The sequence below is a fragment of the Pecten maximus genome, chromosome 18 (genome assembly GCF_902652985.1).
Source record: "Pecten maximus chromosome 18, xPecMax1.1, whole genome shotgun sequence".
Taxonomy (NCBI): domain Eukaryota; kingdom Metazoa; phylum Mollusca; class Bivalvia; order Pectinida; family Pectinidae; genus Pecten; species Pecten maximus.
In genome coordinates this window covers 26,922,305-26,942,673 of record NC_047032.1, presented here as the reverse complement: position 1 = coordinate 26,942,673, position 20,369 = coordinate 26,922,305, and positions in this window count along the sequence as shown.

Here is a 20,369-nt window from a genome sequence, read left to right as displayed (position 1 = left end):
TCCTGAACTCTCCAGATTTAGCCAGATCCATTATATAATTTGCCCTTCCTATCCAATCCGATTGTTGACTTAGGACATATTGCCCACTCTGCATCCACTTTGGTTGCGTTCTGGCCCGCTTGGGTCGAGAAACCGTTTCCTCCTGGTCACTACTGTCTTCTCCCTGATCCTCCTCCTTGGTAGGGAGTGATCGCTGTCGTCATCTTCCCTATCCTGTGACGCCTGGTCGTCACCAGTGTCCGAGGGGGCATCTTCGTCAGGATGGTTGTCCTGTTCCTCTGAGGTATCAGGGGTACCAACCAGTGGAATTACTTCTAATGTGACCTCTTCGTTGCTCTCCTCCTGATAAGGGTTACTAAGTCCTATCCTGGTGCTCTTTGGTTTCTGCCTCGGGGCCGGTTGTGGTGGCCTTTTGGTGGTATCTGGAGTAGGTGGCTTGGGATTAGTGTCCAGTCCTACAGGTAACAGGTTTCTGTGGCGAGTTCTTTTTCTTCCTGTTCCATCCTGTTTCTGTACTATATATACTGGCACTTCGTTGTTGAGCTGGCTTAAAACTGTATATAATTCCTCTTTCTACCACAATACCCTGTGTTATTCAATTCTCAGACCATCAGTTAATCATTACAGCTGTTGATTAACAATCTGTTTATACCACACGTGGTATAAACTCTGTACGCATTTTGATTGGCTAATACGGTGAACTTTGACCCAAGCTGCAATTGTTATTGACGTCATCAATAATCTAATGACGTCACATCACCGGGTCCCGGACGTCACCGGTACACTTTATTTGCATACGCGAAATTATACTTGGCCACGTTTCCCTTTGATTCAAGCCGATATTATTGTGGTAGAAACAGGTCACACGACTCGAAATTGTTGGATATGGAATTTATTTCACACTCGTAAGTTATTTTCTAAAAGTTGCAAAAAACACTCGCTAAAGCTCGTGTCTTTTGTAACTTTTAAAAAATAACTTACTCGTGTGAAATAAATTCCATATCCAACAACCACTCGTTGTGTAACCTCTATTTCCACCGGTCTGCTATTTTGTGTTTCCCATCGAACGCCACCATTTTTACCAGCAGGTTGTCTCCTGGTTCTAGGACAGCACCTCTTACTTTTAGATCATACCCAGTTTTCTGCTTCGTCTGTGCTTTGTTGACATGCTTCTGGGCGAGGTCGTAGGCTTCCTTCAGGCGATCCTTCATCTGTTTGATGTAGACTGAAGTGGGCTCAGCTCTCCCCGAGTTCTTGGTTAGTCCGAAAGCAAGGTCCACTGGTAAAAGTGGTTCACGTCCAAACATCAGGAAATATGGGGAGAATCCTGTGCTCTCCTGCCTGGTGCAGTTATATGCATGGACTAGTGTTGGAACATGGGATTTCCAGTCTTGTTTGTATGGAGTCTCCAGTGTCCGTAACATTCCGAGGAGGGTTCGATTGAATCTCTCACAGATTCCATTTCCCATCGGGTGGTATGGGGTTGTTCTTGACTTGCTTATTCCTGTCAGCTGACATAGCTCCTTGATCAACTTTCCTTCGAAGTTGGGACCCTGGTCGCTGTGGATTCGTTGTGGCAGACCATAATGTACTACAAAATGTCTGAAGAATGCCTCAGCAGTTGTTTTGGCAGTAGAGTTTCGTCTGGGGACAGCTACCACATATCTAGTGAAATGATCCACTATACAAGGATGTTCTGGTATCCTCCTTTTGACATCTCTAACGAGAGGAAGTCCATGCCACAAGCTCCAGTGGCTGGGAAGTGGTGATATTGGTCAGTGGTGCTTTATCTGTAGTGGTCCTCCTGTGACGACATTGATCACATGTGCTAATCCATGTTTCTGCATCCTTCACCATCCCTGGCCAAAATAACCTATTTTTCAGAAGAGAAATAGTACGTTCTCTCCCTTGATGTCCCATATCATTATGTAGATACCGTAGAGCTGTGTTGGTATGGATATGTGGTAATACCAGTTGTTCTACAGTCTCATTGTCTTGTTGGACATGACGATACAGTAAACCGTCCTGTAGCCCCAATTTGTCAAAACTGTCCAGGAACTTTTGGTGTGTCCTCAAGTTATCTAATGGGAGTTCCTGCTTCCTTGGTTTCCTCGCTCCTCGGACTCTGGGTATCCACCAGCCTATACTGGGGTCTCTAACCTGGTCCTTACGTAGGCTCTTTATAGGGGAAACAGCCCCATCCTCATCTTCCTCGATGACATTCCCATCTATTGTCAAGCACTCAGCATATCGTGGTGTTACTGCATTACAGCAGACTGCCTGGACAGACTCCATTTCAATAGTTTTACTCTCTTCCTCCATAGTAGTAAGTCCAGGCAACCTGGACATCCCATCCGCATCTGCGTTGCTGGAGCCAGGTCTATATGTGATGGAGAAGTCATAGGATGCTAGGGCTGGGACCCATCTCTGGGATGTAGCATCCAACTTGGATGAAGTGAGTACGTACGTAAGTGGATTGTTATCAGTCAAGACAGAGAACTTGGCCCCCACTAAGTAGTCATGGAACTTCTCACATACTGCCCATTTAAGGGCCAGAAACTCTTGTTTGTGGGCAGGATGCCGTTTCTCGGTCTTGCTGAGTGCTCTACTAGCATAGGCAATAACTCGTTACTGGTTATCCTGCCCCTGGTAAAGGACTGCCCCTAGACCTAAAATACAGGCATCGGCGTGTAGGATAAATGGCTTGTTAAAGTCTGGATATTCAAGGATAGGTTGGGACTGTAGTTGTTCCTTCAGGTTGTGGAATGCATCTTCCTGAGCAGCCTCCCATATCCATTTGGGCTTATTCTTCCTACAAGACTTCTCCTTCGCTTTCCTTGGTGTGGGTATAAGGTCTGTCAGAGGTCTCGCTATTTTGGCAAAGTCCTTAACGAACCGTCTGTAGTAGCCAACAAATCCTAGGAATTGTTCCGGTGATTTTGGGATTGGCCACGACTTCACCTTTTCCAGTTTCTCAGGATCAGGTTCTACACCACTCTCTGACACTATGTGTCCCACAAACTTCACCTTCTTCATAAATAAGGAGCATTTGTCTGGTGATAGCTTCAAACCCTCTACCTGAAACCGCTGAAATATAGCGTTAAGCCTGGCCATGTGCTCGTCATATGTCTTAGCAAAGATGATAACATCATCCATGTACACAAAACATATCTTTAAGTTCATGTCCAATAAGATGTGTTCCATCAAACGTTGGTACGTTGCAGGAGAATTAGCGAGTCCAAAGGGCATCCTAACATACTCATAAAAACCCAAGGGTCCTACGGTAAATGCTGTCCTCTCCTTACGGTCCTCTTCTAACTCTACCTGGTGGTACCCAGCCTTCATATCCACTGGGCTTAAGAATTTATTACCTCCCAAAGCCTCCAGTATTTCCTCAATTCTCGGGAGGGCATGGGTATCCTTGATCATCCTTTGGTTCAGCTGTCTGTAATCTACACACATCCGTAGCTTACCATTCTTCTTCCTACACATGACCACGTTGGAGGCCCATGGTGAATGGGAGCGCTGGATCACTCCACTAGTTAGAAGTTGTTGGAGGTGGTTCCTTACCTCTTCGAACACGGCAGGTGGAATCCGTCGATGTCTCTGCTTAAATGGTGTGGTGTCTGTGAGGTCGATTCGGTGTCTGACAGCACTAGAGAGTCCTAGGTCTACGTCTGATACAGAAAATACATTCTGGTATTTCTTCAGCATCTACTTAACATCCTCCACCTGAGTCTGTGTGAGGTCCTCTGTGCAAATGTTGACCTGGTCCAGGATATCCATCGAGGTATCTTCCCCCTTTGGTATATCTGCACTGCCCTCCACGGAAACGGGTTGGAGTTCGCAAAGTATAGCCCTAGGTGAGATCGTTACTGTCCTGGTAGTGACATTTGAGATCCGAACATCTATTGGTCTCCGGTCTTTCGGTCCATAAGCTACTAGCGTAGGAGCAATATCAGGGTCATCTGGTATTGCCGACTTCTGGGTGGGGTGGACCATGGCACCAACTTGCTGGTACCCGAGGCACTTGTCAAGGTATCCTCTCACTGTGATATCAGAGTTGGGCGAGATGGTTACTCTGTTTTTACCTGCTAACTTGACAACTGCCAGTCGATGCTGATTGCGCTCCAGCTCCTTGTCTCTCAGGTGCATACATCGAAAGGCAAGATAGTAGGGCATGGTGAGACTAGAGTCCTGTAGAAATCTTGATCCGTGTATGTCTTTCGTCTTACTCATCAATATGTTGAGGATGTTCGTTCCTATCAGTACGGGGACGTAACTGTTATAGTTGCTGTCTGGGACCACGAGCATGACACATCCTTCAAATGTCTGGTCACCGTTGATTAATTGCAGATCAACTTCTATAATGCTATCATAAGGTAACTGCTGCCCATCTGCACACTCAATGTTGAGGACTGTCGTCAGTGGCTGAATTTCAATGTCGCTGAGATAGGACTGAGAAAAGCTCCTACTAATAGTAGAGACTGTTGAGCCTGTATCTAAAAGGGCTTTAGTTTCATGTCCTCCAACCTTCATGCTTACCTCGTTCGCCGTTCCTATCAGTTCAACATCTGGTGTTGGCTTCCTTGGGCTTGCTGGTTCCCTGCCTATCATCTGCCCCCCGATGTAGGCATGTTGGAGTTTAACGGCCGCTTGGAATGGTCCAGCCTAACCTTGCATCCGATCCTAAGGTGCCCTGGTTGGTTGCATCGCCAGCATACAGGTTCATCTGTTGGGTTGTCCCTTCTCCTGTTCTTCTAAGTATCCGGACGCTGTGCATATTTCCTATCACTGTGGTGCTTAGGGGTGCCATACTGACCTTGACCTCTAGGAGGTATAGGTCTCCCAGGATTATCCCGCAGCTTCTCAACTTCCCCTGCAAGCTGGTGAATCAGCTCATCAAATTGGGACTTCTGATCCACAGCTGCCTTTGCTGGTGTAGCCTTATTTCCCTCTTCTCGTCTCTTATCTTTATCTTTCTCCACGCGACGAACCGCCACCCTTAGTTGGTCGAAGTCCTTGATTGTCTCGTAGAGGTATCCTGTCGTATCCTTAAGGTGTCCTACCAGGCCACTCCAAAACATTTCCCGCAGCATGCCATTCTGTTCTTAACAGGAAAAGGGTGCTTCCGGCAGGCTTTGGAAAGTAGATCCTCAAGGCGGCATCCCCGAGTGGTGACATCTTCATCCTTTCCCTGTCTTGCACTGTAAAAAGTGGCAAGCACTGACTCTGGCTTGTTGACTGTTCCATAGATGCTCTCCATCTTCAGTAACAGCTCGCTCACCGGAGTTCCTGGTCTAAGCCTCATTGCTATTCTACTGGCTTCTCCTCGAAATGATCTCCTGATGGCAGCTACTATCTGATCCTTTGTGAAGTCTTCCGTCTGGAGAGACTCTACCTCATACCTCCAAAGATCATACGTGACGTCACCTTTGCCATCTCCTGAGAAGACTGGAAGTCATGGAGGTTGTGCCACGAGGATTCGAGGTTGTATGGGTGGTGGTTTGGGAGCCTCAGCCTGAGTCCTTTCTGAATCCTCTTGCTTCGGGGTAAGATTACCAGCTGGGGACGTCATATAGCTCCTCCTCCTCCTCCTCCTCCTCCTCCTCAGGAATGGTGGTTAACTTACTATCTAATACCTCTATCTCGTTTGTAGACATGTTAGGAGTGTAAGATAGTATAACTGATGTATGATACTTACCCCCTGAAAATGAATAACAATGGCTATTGCATATATATGTAGCTAATTCACCAGTACCTGTGGCACAACTAGAATATGAGGTGAGACTCCTGCAATCAAAATGGTTACAAGTGACATATACATGTAATAAGAGCGATGAAACAATCATTAACATGTGCATGTGTGGTGATTGGATGGGGAGACATTTACATGTATCACAAATACTAGCATCCCTACACGCAAAACCTCGCACCACCCACGAACCACCACCAACTGATAGAGACCTGTATCCACTATCCTACTATGGCGACTATCAAATACCATGAGGAGATAACGATGGAATAGAGTATAGAATGAAATGGGTTAGAACATACTCCTGTATCATAAATACAAATCTATAGGGAATACACATGTATTGGTACCATCTCTCTGGTAAACAAGGCAAAACAACTTATGAGTAATATGATTAAACTTAATAGTACCTGATAAGTAATCAAAAGGCCATACAATGTCCTTACTTGAATACGACCATACAATGGAAGGTTATAGATACCCAAAAGTTCTTGAGTTGAGCTCCTTCACAGTTGATGCCAAATCCCAGGAACAAAATCTCATCACTGCTTTAAAAGTCCCACCATCACTTCATGGCTTGATGTCTTGATGTACACACATGTATGATAATGAAGGAAAAGTCTCCATGTATACAAACAAATGTATAATAATCCTAAGAAGAGTCTTGATGACGCATACACACGTGAGTGCTAATCCTAGAAAGAGTCTTGATGACGTGTATACACATGTATTATAATCCAAGGGAAAGTCTTGACGTGTACACACATGTATACTAATCCAAGGGAAAGTCTTGATGACGTGTACACACATGTATACTAATCCAAGGGAAAATCTTGATGACGTGTACACACATGTATTATAATCTAAGGGAAAGTCTTGATGACGTGTACACACATGTATACTAATCCACACATGTATACTAATCCAAGGGAAAGTCTTGATGACGTGTACACACATGTATACTAATCCAAGGGAAAGTCTTGATGACGTGTACACACATGTATACTAATCCAAGGGAAAGTCTTGATGACGTGTACACACATGTATACTAATCCAAGGGAAAGTCTTGATGACGTGTACACACATGTATTTAATCCAAGGGAAAGCCTTGATGACGTGTACACATGTATACTAACCCACACATGTATACTTATCCACACATGTATACTAATCCACTCTGCCACATATGGTGATCACACATAAACAGCCTCCTTCAGCTTCAGTGTCCACTCCTGAAATCCTGGGACCCTACGTGGGCGCCAATGTAACTGGAGTGGGTTAGGTCCCAGGTGGATGACAAAATACGACAACTCCAAAAGGTTGTTCTCATTATTTATTCAATCCATTTCGGTTCAGTAACCAAATTCCAGATTCAATTCAAGTTCTGTAACAAATACAAATAAAACACATTTAGATCTCACAAATGCATAACACTTACATTCATAAATACACTCATGCATTCATACATGTATACGTACATACACACATACATACATACATACATACATACATACATACATACATACATACATACATACATACATACATACATACATATCATAGGTCTTATTCCTCTTACTAAATTCTAACAATGTATAAAATGTTAGATCAATTAACTATACACCATATATGAATGTATCACATCCACAGTGTCACAGTGTAAGGGTTAACCTTATATTAATAAATATAATACAGAATTATATTTCCAAGTTACAAATACTTATTTAACGCGAAACTACATCATTCATGTACTCATATTAAACATGAACCTGCTATGGGCTGAACTTCTCTGGCAATTTGATCTTCTAATTAGATCTAAACAAGTTGACGCAGGGTCCTATACACAAATAAAATATACTAATTAGCAAAGTTTCAATAATTAAGATATCTCCACATAAAATACAATATTGACATTATGTCTTTACAATAATACATTGTATACACTTGATATACACTTGATAGATTATTACGGATTTACAAAATCAGTCTTACAACATTTTGTCAGACTTGTATCAAATCAACATCAAAAATAGACAATTTCATACTTTTTACAAGAGTATGTGAAATACATGTTAGTAAAGAATAGAAAGAAAACTTACAGGAGTAGATCAATGAATTGATCTTCCAAAACCACATCAGGAAATGTGTCGCCATAACTTTCGATATGCCGGACGGATATACAGGTAGAACCTTCTTTGTGAACCTCCAGCAGAAAAAACAGCCAGATTAAACACAAAGAACTATACACAAACAATAAAAGTGGAGGGAAAATATAAACTAATAAAAACATATGTACTATCTTATCATAACCAATAAAACCCATGTTGACAATCATGTGACCAACATACAATGTAATGGTTTGACCCAAAAGCCTTATTACTTACCTGTATATACCTATACAGGTAACAACCTGTATCTACCTATACAGGTAACATACACTCTTCCATACTCACACGCACACATTCCTAGTCACTACAGGTAAACACACACACAAAGACATGCATGGACATACCTGGACAACACACTGCATAGTGATTAGATGAATGTGAGGTGCTGGTGCAATTGATGATGATGCTACTTAATAAATGACTAATTACTAAATTAGATAAAATATAACTATATAAATCACCCTGCCACATTTAAATTGTGTACTAAAACGTTCACGGATCATAGAATTAAAACGAATGACAAACGGACAATTAAAATCAAAATGATATTAGCTTATCTATGGGATGATAATCACGTGGATCGCTGTACTTTTAGTATAATAGAAAAATAGAATCAATGATGTATACAAACAAGAAATCATTACCAGTTTCAGAAATACAACACGATAATTATGCCAACTTGTCGGTAGCTTTTGTTTGCAATTTTATCTTATCAAGCCTATCGACACAGTTCACCAAATATATTTTTATCCAAAATAAGAACATAATTTTAATATAGAGAATTGTAGAAAGCACAATAATCACAGACAGAACTGATTGTGTACATGTTATAATTTAAATTGAAGACGTCATTTTCTACATCAATTGTCCATTCTATTCTGATTAAATTATGCCAAATATTCATTTACAGTTAACCAGTTTTATTTAATTATTTACATTGTTTAGCTTAACAATTGTACTATTTTAGGAAACTAAGTTATTTAAATTAGTACAGTTGTTAAGTTAAGCAATGTAAAATAATTAAATAAAACTGATGGAAGGTTTTAAGAAAAGAATAGACAAACTTAATCGTTAAGTATAAGTTGTGATATGTACGGTATTATATATAATATGCTGGTATTATTATGTTGATCACTGTTCGTTCTTCATGTATTTGTACACTGTCTATTCAGATGTTGCGACCACATCGAATACGATACAGACACAGCGCCAACCTGGATTATAATTAGCCCTGGTGTAATAGTAGTTGGCGTGATAACATTATCAGTTAATGTCCCTGCTGTCATAGCCGTTATTTTGATTAAAGCTTGGTACCCTAATTATAATGTACGTAATATACATCTTCTAATTTCCGTGATAACTGATGTTCTCGCTGGATTATCTTGTTTTCAATTCTGAAACATATATTATGAAATAATGTGTGAATCAATTACTGATACCGTATTGTTTTTTGTTTTTGTTTGTTTGTTTGTTTTTTTCACAATTGCAATTAAAACCGTGAAACTACCCACTGATTACTTGGAATATCTATTGCGGTGCTTCACTCTCTATATGTAAATTAGCCGCGGAAATGTGTTATACATGCAAGCGGAAATCGGTAATGTAAAGCCACACATCAGTCCAAAGTCGATTAGACGTACCGGTTGTTGTCATGAAGGTAAATCAAAGGAGTGGACAAAATCTTACTTACCGATCGCATCATCACCTCTGGTTTATTTTTACCTTATTATCTCCCCTGTTTCGTCTTCTCGTTTCAGGGATGTCCTCCAGAAGGCTTTTTCTATTTTTAATTTTACGCGTAATTACAACCCCCTAAACCCACGTCCTTAGCATCATGTGCGTTTTGTGAGCTACTTCCGAATTATCGCCCCTGATTATCTTTTACCTAACTATCTCCCCTGTTTCGTTTCAGGAATGCCCTCCAAAAGGGTTGGGTTTTGTTTTTCGTGTTCATCACACATGAAGTAATTTTTACGCGTAATTAATGGATTATTTCCCCCTCAGTAAAGTTTAGTAGGGTACATCGAATAACTCATTTTACTATTCACATAATCTCTAAACATTGTATTAACAGACAAATAAATCAATCTTTTACAAGATATCTATAAAGATTAGCAATATTTCTACAGAATATCTCCATTGCCTTTGATATCGGGTGTGTATATACTTTAAGTAAACACCTGTTGGTTTTGAAGTGGTATATTCATTTATACATCTTTTTTTAAAATAAAAATAACAACTTTCCCCTGTAGCAGGAACCGAAGACTCCCCCTAAATTCCAGCCATGACTCCGCTCTCCTAACAGACGGTTGAACCAATTCAAAGATAACGATGCAACTCACCATGCCCTTGTTCCTTTCAATAATCGCCAAGCAACTGAGTGCGCTGAGCAATTTCCAGCGGCATCGTCCCATCATGCAGCATACGCCAGAGTCCGAGGAGTGGCTGTTCCCGTGGTGGATACCATGACGACTGGGTATGGACAAAGTCATCCTTGAGATCATGCTACATAAGCGACGCAACCTCGGGATCAACACTGATTCGCCAGTTGCATCATGTCCTTCAACTCTGTTGAGAGAACCATCTTAAACATAGCATCTACTACATCAGGCACTCAGAAGGTCGCGTGTTCGCCAACCAATTCAGGCTGGCATATTTCTGATCGCCTGAAACAAAAGACGGGAGCTCAGACACTACGGTGAACTGTCTCTTAACGGCACTGTTACCGTTCAGCATATTAGCCATATCTGGTATACAGAGCATATAGTTCCCTGTTAGGCAGCATTCTGCAAATGCCAGGGACATCAGGGGACTTGTAACTTTGCCTATGTTGATTACGTATGCGTGATCATTCCAGATTTGAGCTAGACTACTTTCGTTCCAGTAAACATTTAAGCAATAAACAGTAGTTTAGATATTGTTATAGTCATATACATGTATATGGTACCAAGATGTATGGTTACCATGGGAACCTGTTTATTAAAACCACTGTTCAATACTTATATTTATACTACCTTAATTACCATTTTCGTCAATTTTTGAAAACGGAACCAGCAAAACATTACCGCATTTTTTTTTAAGCCACATGACTCAAAATTCTACTGAAAAAAGTGCAAGGAAGAACATGATGATTAATACTTTTTATTTCTTTCAGCGTTTAATTTCGTATATTTGAAGTTAAACATATACAAAATACATTTTTAAATCAATTAGCTATAGCAAAATTATTTCCCTGTGAACTGCGAAAACGTCATATTCACAGAAAGCGTAAATGATGCGGTCGGCTGTCATGTTTAGCTGTGGAAATTAAATGAACACCCACGGATTGAAATTGGAACTCGCGACGAAACCGGGGTAATTTTTAGTTGTCAATTGATTGGAATTGGAGACACTGCTCGTGATTTCTATTTTGTAACATGAGAAAAGGCATTAGTTGACTCGACAATCTCTGGGATGCGAGGAAGAAGCTGTTTTGAAGAGTCAAATTCAGAAACCGTTTTGACGACCTAGTGATCAGTTCAGGGATAGTGTGAAGTTTCAACAACCTCACGTTGTGTCATAGGAGATACTTTACTTCTGAGATTTTTCTTTTGTGTAGTAGATATTTCTAGTGTATGATCTCAAGCCGGATCCTATTCCTGTATATTTTGTCTGTATTGTTGTAAACATTTGTAATATACATATTGGAATGAAATAAAGTTTATATTAAGGAGGATTCATTTCTACGAGATGAGATGAACATGATGTGTCTTGCCACGTACCCTTCGTCACCTGAAAATTGAACTGCCGTAGATCGCATACAGTGTAAATTGTAGGACTTTTGAACACTGACAGCCTTACAAATGTCGAGGAGCATGTTCGAGAATGTTCATTTTGTGAGTGATTTAGTTGTATACCAAATGGGGAGTGACTGCCTTTCCACTACGGTTTTGATGTACTGATTGAAAAGACTAGTTTCAGCCGGATCGGTTTTCACAGAGAAGTTTCAACATTTTAACAGGTCATGCATCAGGCCCTGTGACGTACATTCGTTTGTCGTGTTCATTGTTTTCCTGATCACTCAACTCTCACTGGAAACTTTTGTGTGAAACATCGTCAGGTAGTTTTACATATTCACCAGAATCGCGATTGTGAAACTGAAAGGTAAAATAAATTTCACTTAAGAAACAATAAACTCATTTTGATTCCAATTTTAATCAGATAAAAAATAATGTTTGTGTAAATCTCCATCAAACGATGGCGGCCAAATTGTTTGTTTCTTTAAAGAGGTTGATGTTAGGACCGGCCAGCATTGTATTTAAGGGCCAATGTTGGTGTGTGCTTCGAGCTGTTCTGCTGTGCTTTTTTTTATCATTTAAGGTTGAGGTCAAAGTTATTGCCAAACTGAGGAGTTTTATCACGATCGGCTTGTCTGATATCTTCTTCAAAAACAGACTAGTTCAATCTTTACGTGTACATGTATATATCTGGAAGTTGTGTGTTGAGGTTAACACCAGTTTGTCTTTGCCGTAGTATTTTTATATTGGAATGATTGCCGGTGAGAAAATCGGCCTTTTCAGACTTTACTCTGGATTCATATACAACAGTAGGTAGCCTGTGGATGATTACTGGTGCTGTAGGATTGTTGTGTGGGGCATTCCCAATAGGAAATTTAAGAGATTTCGAAAGTTTTCTGCGCTTTTTGGCCAATTTGCTGAGAATGAGATGAGAATCAATTTCAGCAGACCTTGTATATATGTAATAGAATACCTCTGGTAATGGGATTATAGGAAAGTGATGTTTGCCAGGTATGTCAAATGTGATTGAACACTTTCGCAAGCATAGCTACAAAGACCAAGGCGGATACAGCAAGAACTGATAAGGGCAATAGGGACATACAACCTGCAACCTAAACGGGACAAGGGAATACTGATACTTATCATTTGATTATCATTATTATCATATTGTGTGAGATTGATTCCTATTTTTCTGAAAGTCACAGGACATGTTAAAAATATGTTCGGAACAACAAATACAATAATATAAATTAACGTTGATTTTATACACCTGTAGTCCTACGTCATTGTATTTCCAGTCGCATGGGTTTTTTCGGGTTTTTTCAGTAAGAGACCTTACTATTTATTCACATCATTTATATTCGTGAAAGTTGTTTAAATACCGTGTCTGGGAGGGTGGCGTACCCGATCATTTTGTTATTTTATATGTTTGACATTTCAATCAAAATAAATAAAACTCATCGTATTAAGATATTGTTGTCGTTATTGTCCTTGGTTTTATAAATATAAAATATTTAGGTTTATTTGACACGTAAGTATCAAAATTTAGCACAACATCTGATATTAGACTTCCTATAATCATCCATTGGGCCAGCCTGTTTTTGTTTTGTTTTACTAACGATTACATATCAAAGTGTGTGTACAACAGAGATATACTTTTCATGTGCCTATAAACAAAGTGTAGTTTCTTTGTAATATTACTCAATTCTTAATTTGTATAACACATTTTTTTCTGCTTTTGATATTTGATATTTTCTGTTTAAGGATTTTTTGTATGAACAAAATTACTACTGTATGACGTAGATAAGTGTATGCTTGTTGTATTTGTTCTTTGATTAATCGATTGGTATGTCAGAGTATAAAATACAAATGGTAACGATATTTTTATTACGTCACACCATTAAAAAGTAACACCAGTAAAACGCGTGTCACATTTTTAGCTGAATCGATGTTCAAAGATAAATATTATTCCAAGGTTCGAAAATGACAACTGTGGATTTTAAAACAAAATTGACATTTCAAATCAAAATATTTATGTAAATGTAGAGTACGATTTAATCGACAATATACAGAAATGATTGTCAATATTGGACATTTTTTTAATTGTCAAATCAAAAAAGTCCGCTTTCCATGTTTCCTTATTTATTTTTTTCAACATTTTATAATAAAGCCTAGGTTCTTGTTTAGATAATAAAAACACGAATCGGAATTTATCGAACTGAAAAAACGTTAATGATCATAACGTATCAGAATTTGTTTTGTTGATAAAACGTTAATCATCATGATATATCGGAACTTATCAAGCTGACAAAACATTTATCATTAAAACGTGCATACGTAATAATAAAAGTACAAGATTCTGTTGATAAAAATATAGACAAAAGTATTCAGTACCTGATAGGTCAAGTCATCTTACAAGACTGATTTAATGTAATTCATTCATTCATTCATTCATTCATTCATTCATTCATTCATTCATGGCATAATATGATATAGAAATAATTGAAGAGAAAATTATCCAAACGTTGGTCTATTCTTAGAACCATACAAATTATCATTCGCCAGAATTCTACATTATAACTGATAACAAATCATCTCTTGAGATCCCTATGACGTTCTGAACTTTGTTCTACACGTGTACGATATTTAATAATAGCAAGGTTCAATTTCCCACCTTTCCCTGAACCTAAGCTATAGAAATATAACACCTTCGTAGTGTGTTATAGATAACTAGTATGTTGTCTCGTATTACCTGTATTACTCAGTTGGTTCCGTCTATCCAAGCTGTCCATATAGAGCTCTATACACTTGCCACAGAAGCCTTCACGATCAGACTGAAGAATTAACGAAGGTAAAATATTTGCTATTTTTTCAAAGCACTCTGTTATTTATTGTATTGACATTATTTCCTCAATAACTAAATCATTAACTTATTGTTAACATTGTTATTCATGAGATATTTATTCCATCGTGCAATCAAGACTTTTTAAACGCCGTTGGATATTCCTAGAAAGGTACATTTTTTCTGTCGTTTATTACACTGATATGTGTTTGACATACCGATATATTTTCTCTCACTAAACACATTCAAAGTCTAGTCAATTCGCTAAAAGAAAAAAGTCTTTTTGATGGTTTCAAGCAAATAAGAAAAATAGCATATCTTAATACATTTGAAATGGAATATCTATCTCCTTTTTGCAATACTTAATGTAGATGATTAACTGTATTGCAAGGCCAGTAGAAATATAGCCCAAACTAACCTAAATCTTACAGCAGAAGTACTTCCCCGACAAAATATTGAGCTATCAAAATTGTTTAAAAACCTTGATGAACTTGACAATATCGACTTGTGTTTTCTTTTAAATGCACAAAATAATATTACTCGATCTCAACAATATTGTGTGATATTTAGATTCTTAAAACATAATATTTTATCTAATATTAATACATGAAAATGATAAATACACAAAAATATTAACCTTCCAATTCATCCAATTGTGCCAAACTGACAAATATGCATTTTTCTGGTACATGTTATTTAAAAAGGACAAGCAAATGCTTACTAGCATGTTATATTCATTTGTGTGCAACAGCTATTGGGAATACTATTTGTGTTAGATTTCACCAGGTTTAACCATTTGCGGGTATATTGTCACATCATCCTCTGTCAAGGATCATTACTGCCTGTTTTGGCTAGTGTAGACTTGTGGTAACATTAACAGAGTAATAACCATACTAGGTTTGTCTGGAAACCCTGTTTTGTTATTGCATTATGAATGAGGGCAGTATATAATTATTTTCGCTATCCGTAATTCTCTATCCCGTATTCACGATTATGTGTCACATAAGTGGCAACATTTCTGAAATCCCTATGACGTTTTTTTTTTCACTCGAGATACACAAAGTGTGTAACAAGAGGTCAATATGATAGAACAATGTACATGACTTACAGGGTAATTCGTGAAAATACAAGAGTGTATATACCAACTTCTTGTAATTGTATTATGTCGATGAGATGTAATTCTCAAGATTAATAAAGAATTGTTACTTATTGTAGATATGATTTTTTTCCGCTTTTGATATCTAAAACCATAAATTAATCGTCAAAAACATAATGCTAGGTCTGTTCAAACGTCACTCAGTATACAATGTACACCGGTGTAATTGTCGGTCCCTGACACAGGCGCTTGCATAGAAAATGAGAATTTAAAAAAATGATATCAGTGGTATGTGTACTGCATGTGTAGGAGCGAAACGGCACCCCATCTCACTTTAATCGACTAAAAACACATTTATTCAAACTGACACGGTGTACACGTTAGCCCTAAATACTATAAAATTCTGGCGTTGATACAAAATAACTACTACTACCCCTCAAGTATTCTCTTTTCTTTCTCATTTCAATTCAGTTTCTTTATTCTGTAAGCACTTTAGCCAGCTTGATTATTATTAGAGTAGCGTTGGATGCTTACACACTCAATTAATCAGGTAATTCACCAATAACTTAAATATTATATAGGCGATGTAAAGTGGAATTACATAGATAATCAGTATTACGAAGAATACTTTACAATGCGTTAAACTCTTTGACATTGTCACTGGCGGATTTAAAGCCCCCACCCCCCTAAAATTGTCAAAGTAAGGGTATCTTAAAAAACGAATTCCCGTATCAATTAGCAAAATAATAGTATAAAATCATTAAAAAATATCTCTCATATACTTGTTTTTTATAAAACACACCAGGTATGAATCTATCGTGAAATACACTTGAATGCAGGATTTTGCATTTACCTGCTAAATTAAAATTCTTTCAGGGGGAGTGTAACCCCGGACCCCCCCCCCCCCCCCCCCCCTATAATTTCGCACGCCCCCTAATTGAAAATCCTGTGTCCGCCCCTGATTGTTGACACTAAGCGGTAAAATGATATCAAGTTTATTAAAATCGAAATCAAGTAAGTAAGTAATACTGTTTCGAAAATTTGAATAAAAAGGGGTTTAAAATAAAATGAAACTCCTCCTCAATATTTCGATAATCATACAGTGATAGATCTATAGGCAAGTCCCGAGTCTTGTATGTACTCATAAAATTTTGATTGAACTCGAAGAATTTCTGGAAAACATTAAATCTAACATTGTGGGAAATGAAAATAAATTGATGATGGATCATCGATCACAACGTACAAATCGTTTGGCAGGTCTGAAGTATGATCTTCGTATTTGACGACGACATGATATTTGTAAAATGTGTAGAAATACATGAACAGGTCTGAAGTAAGTAATGTTGGTACACATGTATACGTTCCAGTAACCTGATGACAGTCTTATTCGTGATTCACTTTTCTTTTTGTTCGTCCAGATTTCAGTAAACTGACAAAAGTTAATCAATAAATAAGCATTTTGTTCTACCTTTGTGACAAAAGTATGCGAATCCATTTCCTTTTTATCTTTTTTTTTAAAATTTATTTTCAAGTATAAAATGTCTAGGCCGACTACGTGAATGTGATTGCAGAATATGCATTCTTGACTTCGTTTGCTTTTCCTGTGTACTGTCATATACGGTGCATGGTACTCTCACGTTCAAAATAATAAATAATTTATGATTATAAATCATCGTTAATCGACGAAACTCTTCAAATAATCGTAAATTAGACGAAACTTTTCAGCGAGCCGAAGCGTTTTCCGGACAAAATGCAGGCGGAGATGACCCCCAAAGTGCACCTGACGACTGACCATTATGTAATCGCATGACCTATCAACCCCGTATGTAAATGAAGAATCTGGACAGGCTGAGGGACATACAACCTGTAACCTAAACGGGACAAGGGAATACTGATACTTATCATTATCATATTTTGTGAGACTGATTCCTATTTTTCTGAAAGTAACAGGACATGTTAAAAATATGTTCGGAACAACAAATTTCCACCATGATACATACATTAAAAAATACAATAATACAAATTAACGTTGATTTTATACACCTGTAATCCTACGTCATTGTATTTCTAGTCGCATGGGTTTTTTCGGGGTTTTTTTCAGTAAGAGACCTTACTATTTATTCACGTACAGGTATGTAGGAAGTACCGATTTAATATCTTACCCAAGAAAATGATAACTAAAAACCTAAGTAACACAGTTCATTAGGGACTTGGTTCAGGACAAACAGCAACCTGTGTTCTATAATGAGTTGTCATGTACACTGTACCAAATGGCATGTGTGGCTGATGAGACTCACCAAGCTAGCGAACCTAATCAAATAATTACATACCACAACATCACCTCCTATAGAAATGTGATTGGCGTGTGAAATGTATGACGCGAATGTAGTGTAATATATCAGGATGTCGTCTATCACCAGTACAGCTTAGCTTCCTTTGTCACTCCAAGCTGTCTATATCTATATACACCCGTTGCAGAATTAATTAATCATTCACGACAAGACCACGGCATTAGTACAGGTAAGATATTATTACTTATCGGGTTAATCCCTCTGTCTATAAGTTAATCGAGTGGGATATGGGGAACACGGAACTGTGCTCAGTTAAGACAAACCAAAGGAACATGGAGCCTAAGATATCGGATCAGGTCTTGAGACAACAACGTATTTCCTCTTATCCATCAACGTATCTATCGTTGCAGCAGGACAATACAAGGCTCAATGCTCCTTTGGTTTGTCGTAACTGTCTGTCTCAAAACAAAATTCTTGATTGGCCACTATACAGTCCAGGTGTGTCCCCAACGATCATTTGATGGACGGGCTATACAGGACGGTCAGGAAGCGCGTTAACGTCTCATAACGTAGCTCATCTCACACAGGCTTTCATTTAGGATTGGAATAAATCCCCTAAAGGGCAAAAAACACCCCGATTGGGTCAATGTTATGGAGAGTAAGAGCAGCGATTGAGGCAAGGGGTAGGCACACACACACTGCTGATTTGGATCAGGAAACGGCTAATGGTACCCTTGTTTTAACGGTGTGGCGGAATCGGTCTTCAATAAGTATTATGTTAGGAGTTTTACCCCTTTGTCCGGTCGTGTCGTTGTATTAGCTATGTAGGTGAAATAGTTTGTTACCTTTGGGTTCCATTTGTGTCGTACCGGGTGTTATTTAAACCCGATAATTTGTTTCAGTGCACTTGTCGCCTGTTATGCCTACTTCGCCGCCATGCTGGCGGAAGTGGTCTTATTTGTTTCGGCGTTTTTCGGCATAGCCGTATAATATTCTTTTGGCCCCGGATATAACGCGACAGGTGGCGTTACTGGTCAAGATGAAGTATGTGATTGGTTAATGTAGCGGTAAATGCAAAATGGAGATATGCAGTCAAAAACGGAACAAAGTTAAGATTGAATGCACGCTGAATAAGTGGATGTATCTTTTCAAATGACACATTGATAAAATTATATTCCTGATTCAAATGCAGTCTTATTATCACCAAAATTGATTCAAACTGATATAATTTTGTTATCCGTGCTGAAACGCAATAGTTCTTTGATACATTTCACCAGTAGATTTACATTATACTCACCACTATGCCGTTTATCTTTTTTAAAGATATTTCTTGTTTATTGGTCGTCTGGTTACCCGGGGACGTTAATTTGACCTGTAGGATTTGTTTATGGTATCACTAGGTTAGAGACTATTCTCGCCACTATATAAAGCTTTGTCGACCCGGGGTCAGTTCTCTCTATACTGCTCTACTGTAGTTATACAGGTGAGGACAGCCTCCCTAATTTACCGTCCCGTCAGCGGGATGTTAACAATGCAAGGGAGACAACTTTACACAGGGTGGTAGACGTTATATTAGCATACTTGTAGCTACATGTATATTTATATTTTAGCTTCCTGTTGTTATTAGTTGTTTATCCAGGGCGCACCAGTCATTGACATTGGTTAAAGTTGTCATTCCTGAGCATTATGTATACAGCAGTGTGCAGTAATAGTTGTTTAACTCTGTTGTTCTTTACATATGTATATATTTCGGGTGATAATGGGAACACGCCATATTGTACATGGATTAGACCCAAACAGCTAGCTACTTTTATTCATTGTACATATTTCATACATCATCTAATTTTTTAACATGAAAGGAACGTCGGTGCAATGTTCTCGCAACGAAGCTAAGGTGGGGAGTATGCTGGAATAAGGTTGTCCTTCTGTCCGTCCGTCTGTCTGTCCGTCTCTAGAAACAACGATGTATGCCGGCTACTCCTCCTAAGCTATTGAAGGAATTCAACAAAACTTGCCCGCAATTATCCTTATACATTGTAGATACGCGTAATCTACATCGGGTTTCCAATCGGTCAGCCAAAATGGCCGCCTCGACCTCTGATTGGCTAAAAAGCTCATTCGCTATAACACTTTTACTATTCCATAGAGTTCAATAAAACTTTGTGGGAGGGATGGTTACAAGATGAACTTAAATATTGTATAAGAATTTGAAATTTATAAAACAAAATAGCGGCAATAGAGATGACTTCTGATTGGTCGTAATTTAGATATTGTCCGATCGCGATAAAATGTATTATGTTTATAAAGTATGGCACTGCAAACACAATGGCGGTATCTATTTTTGAAAAAAATATGGCCGCCATTTTCCCGCCTCTCATTGGTCGAAATTTAAACATTATCCAATTTTTGGTGAAATGTCGTGAACATGTTCACCACTGAAC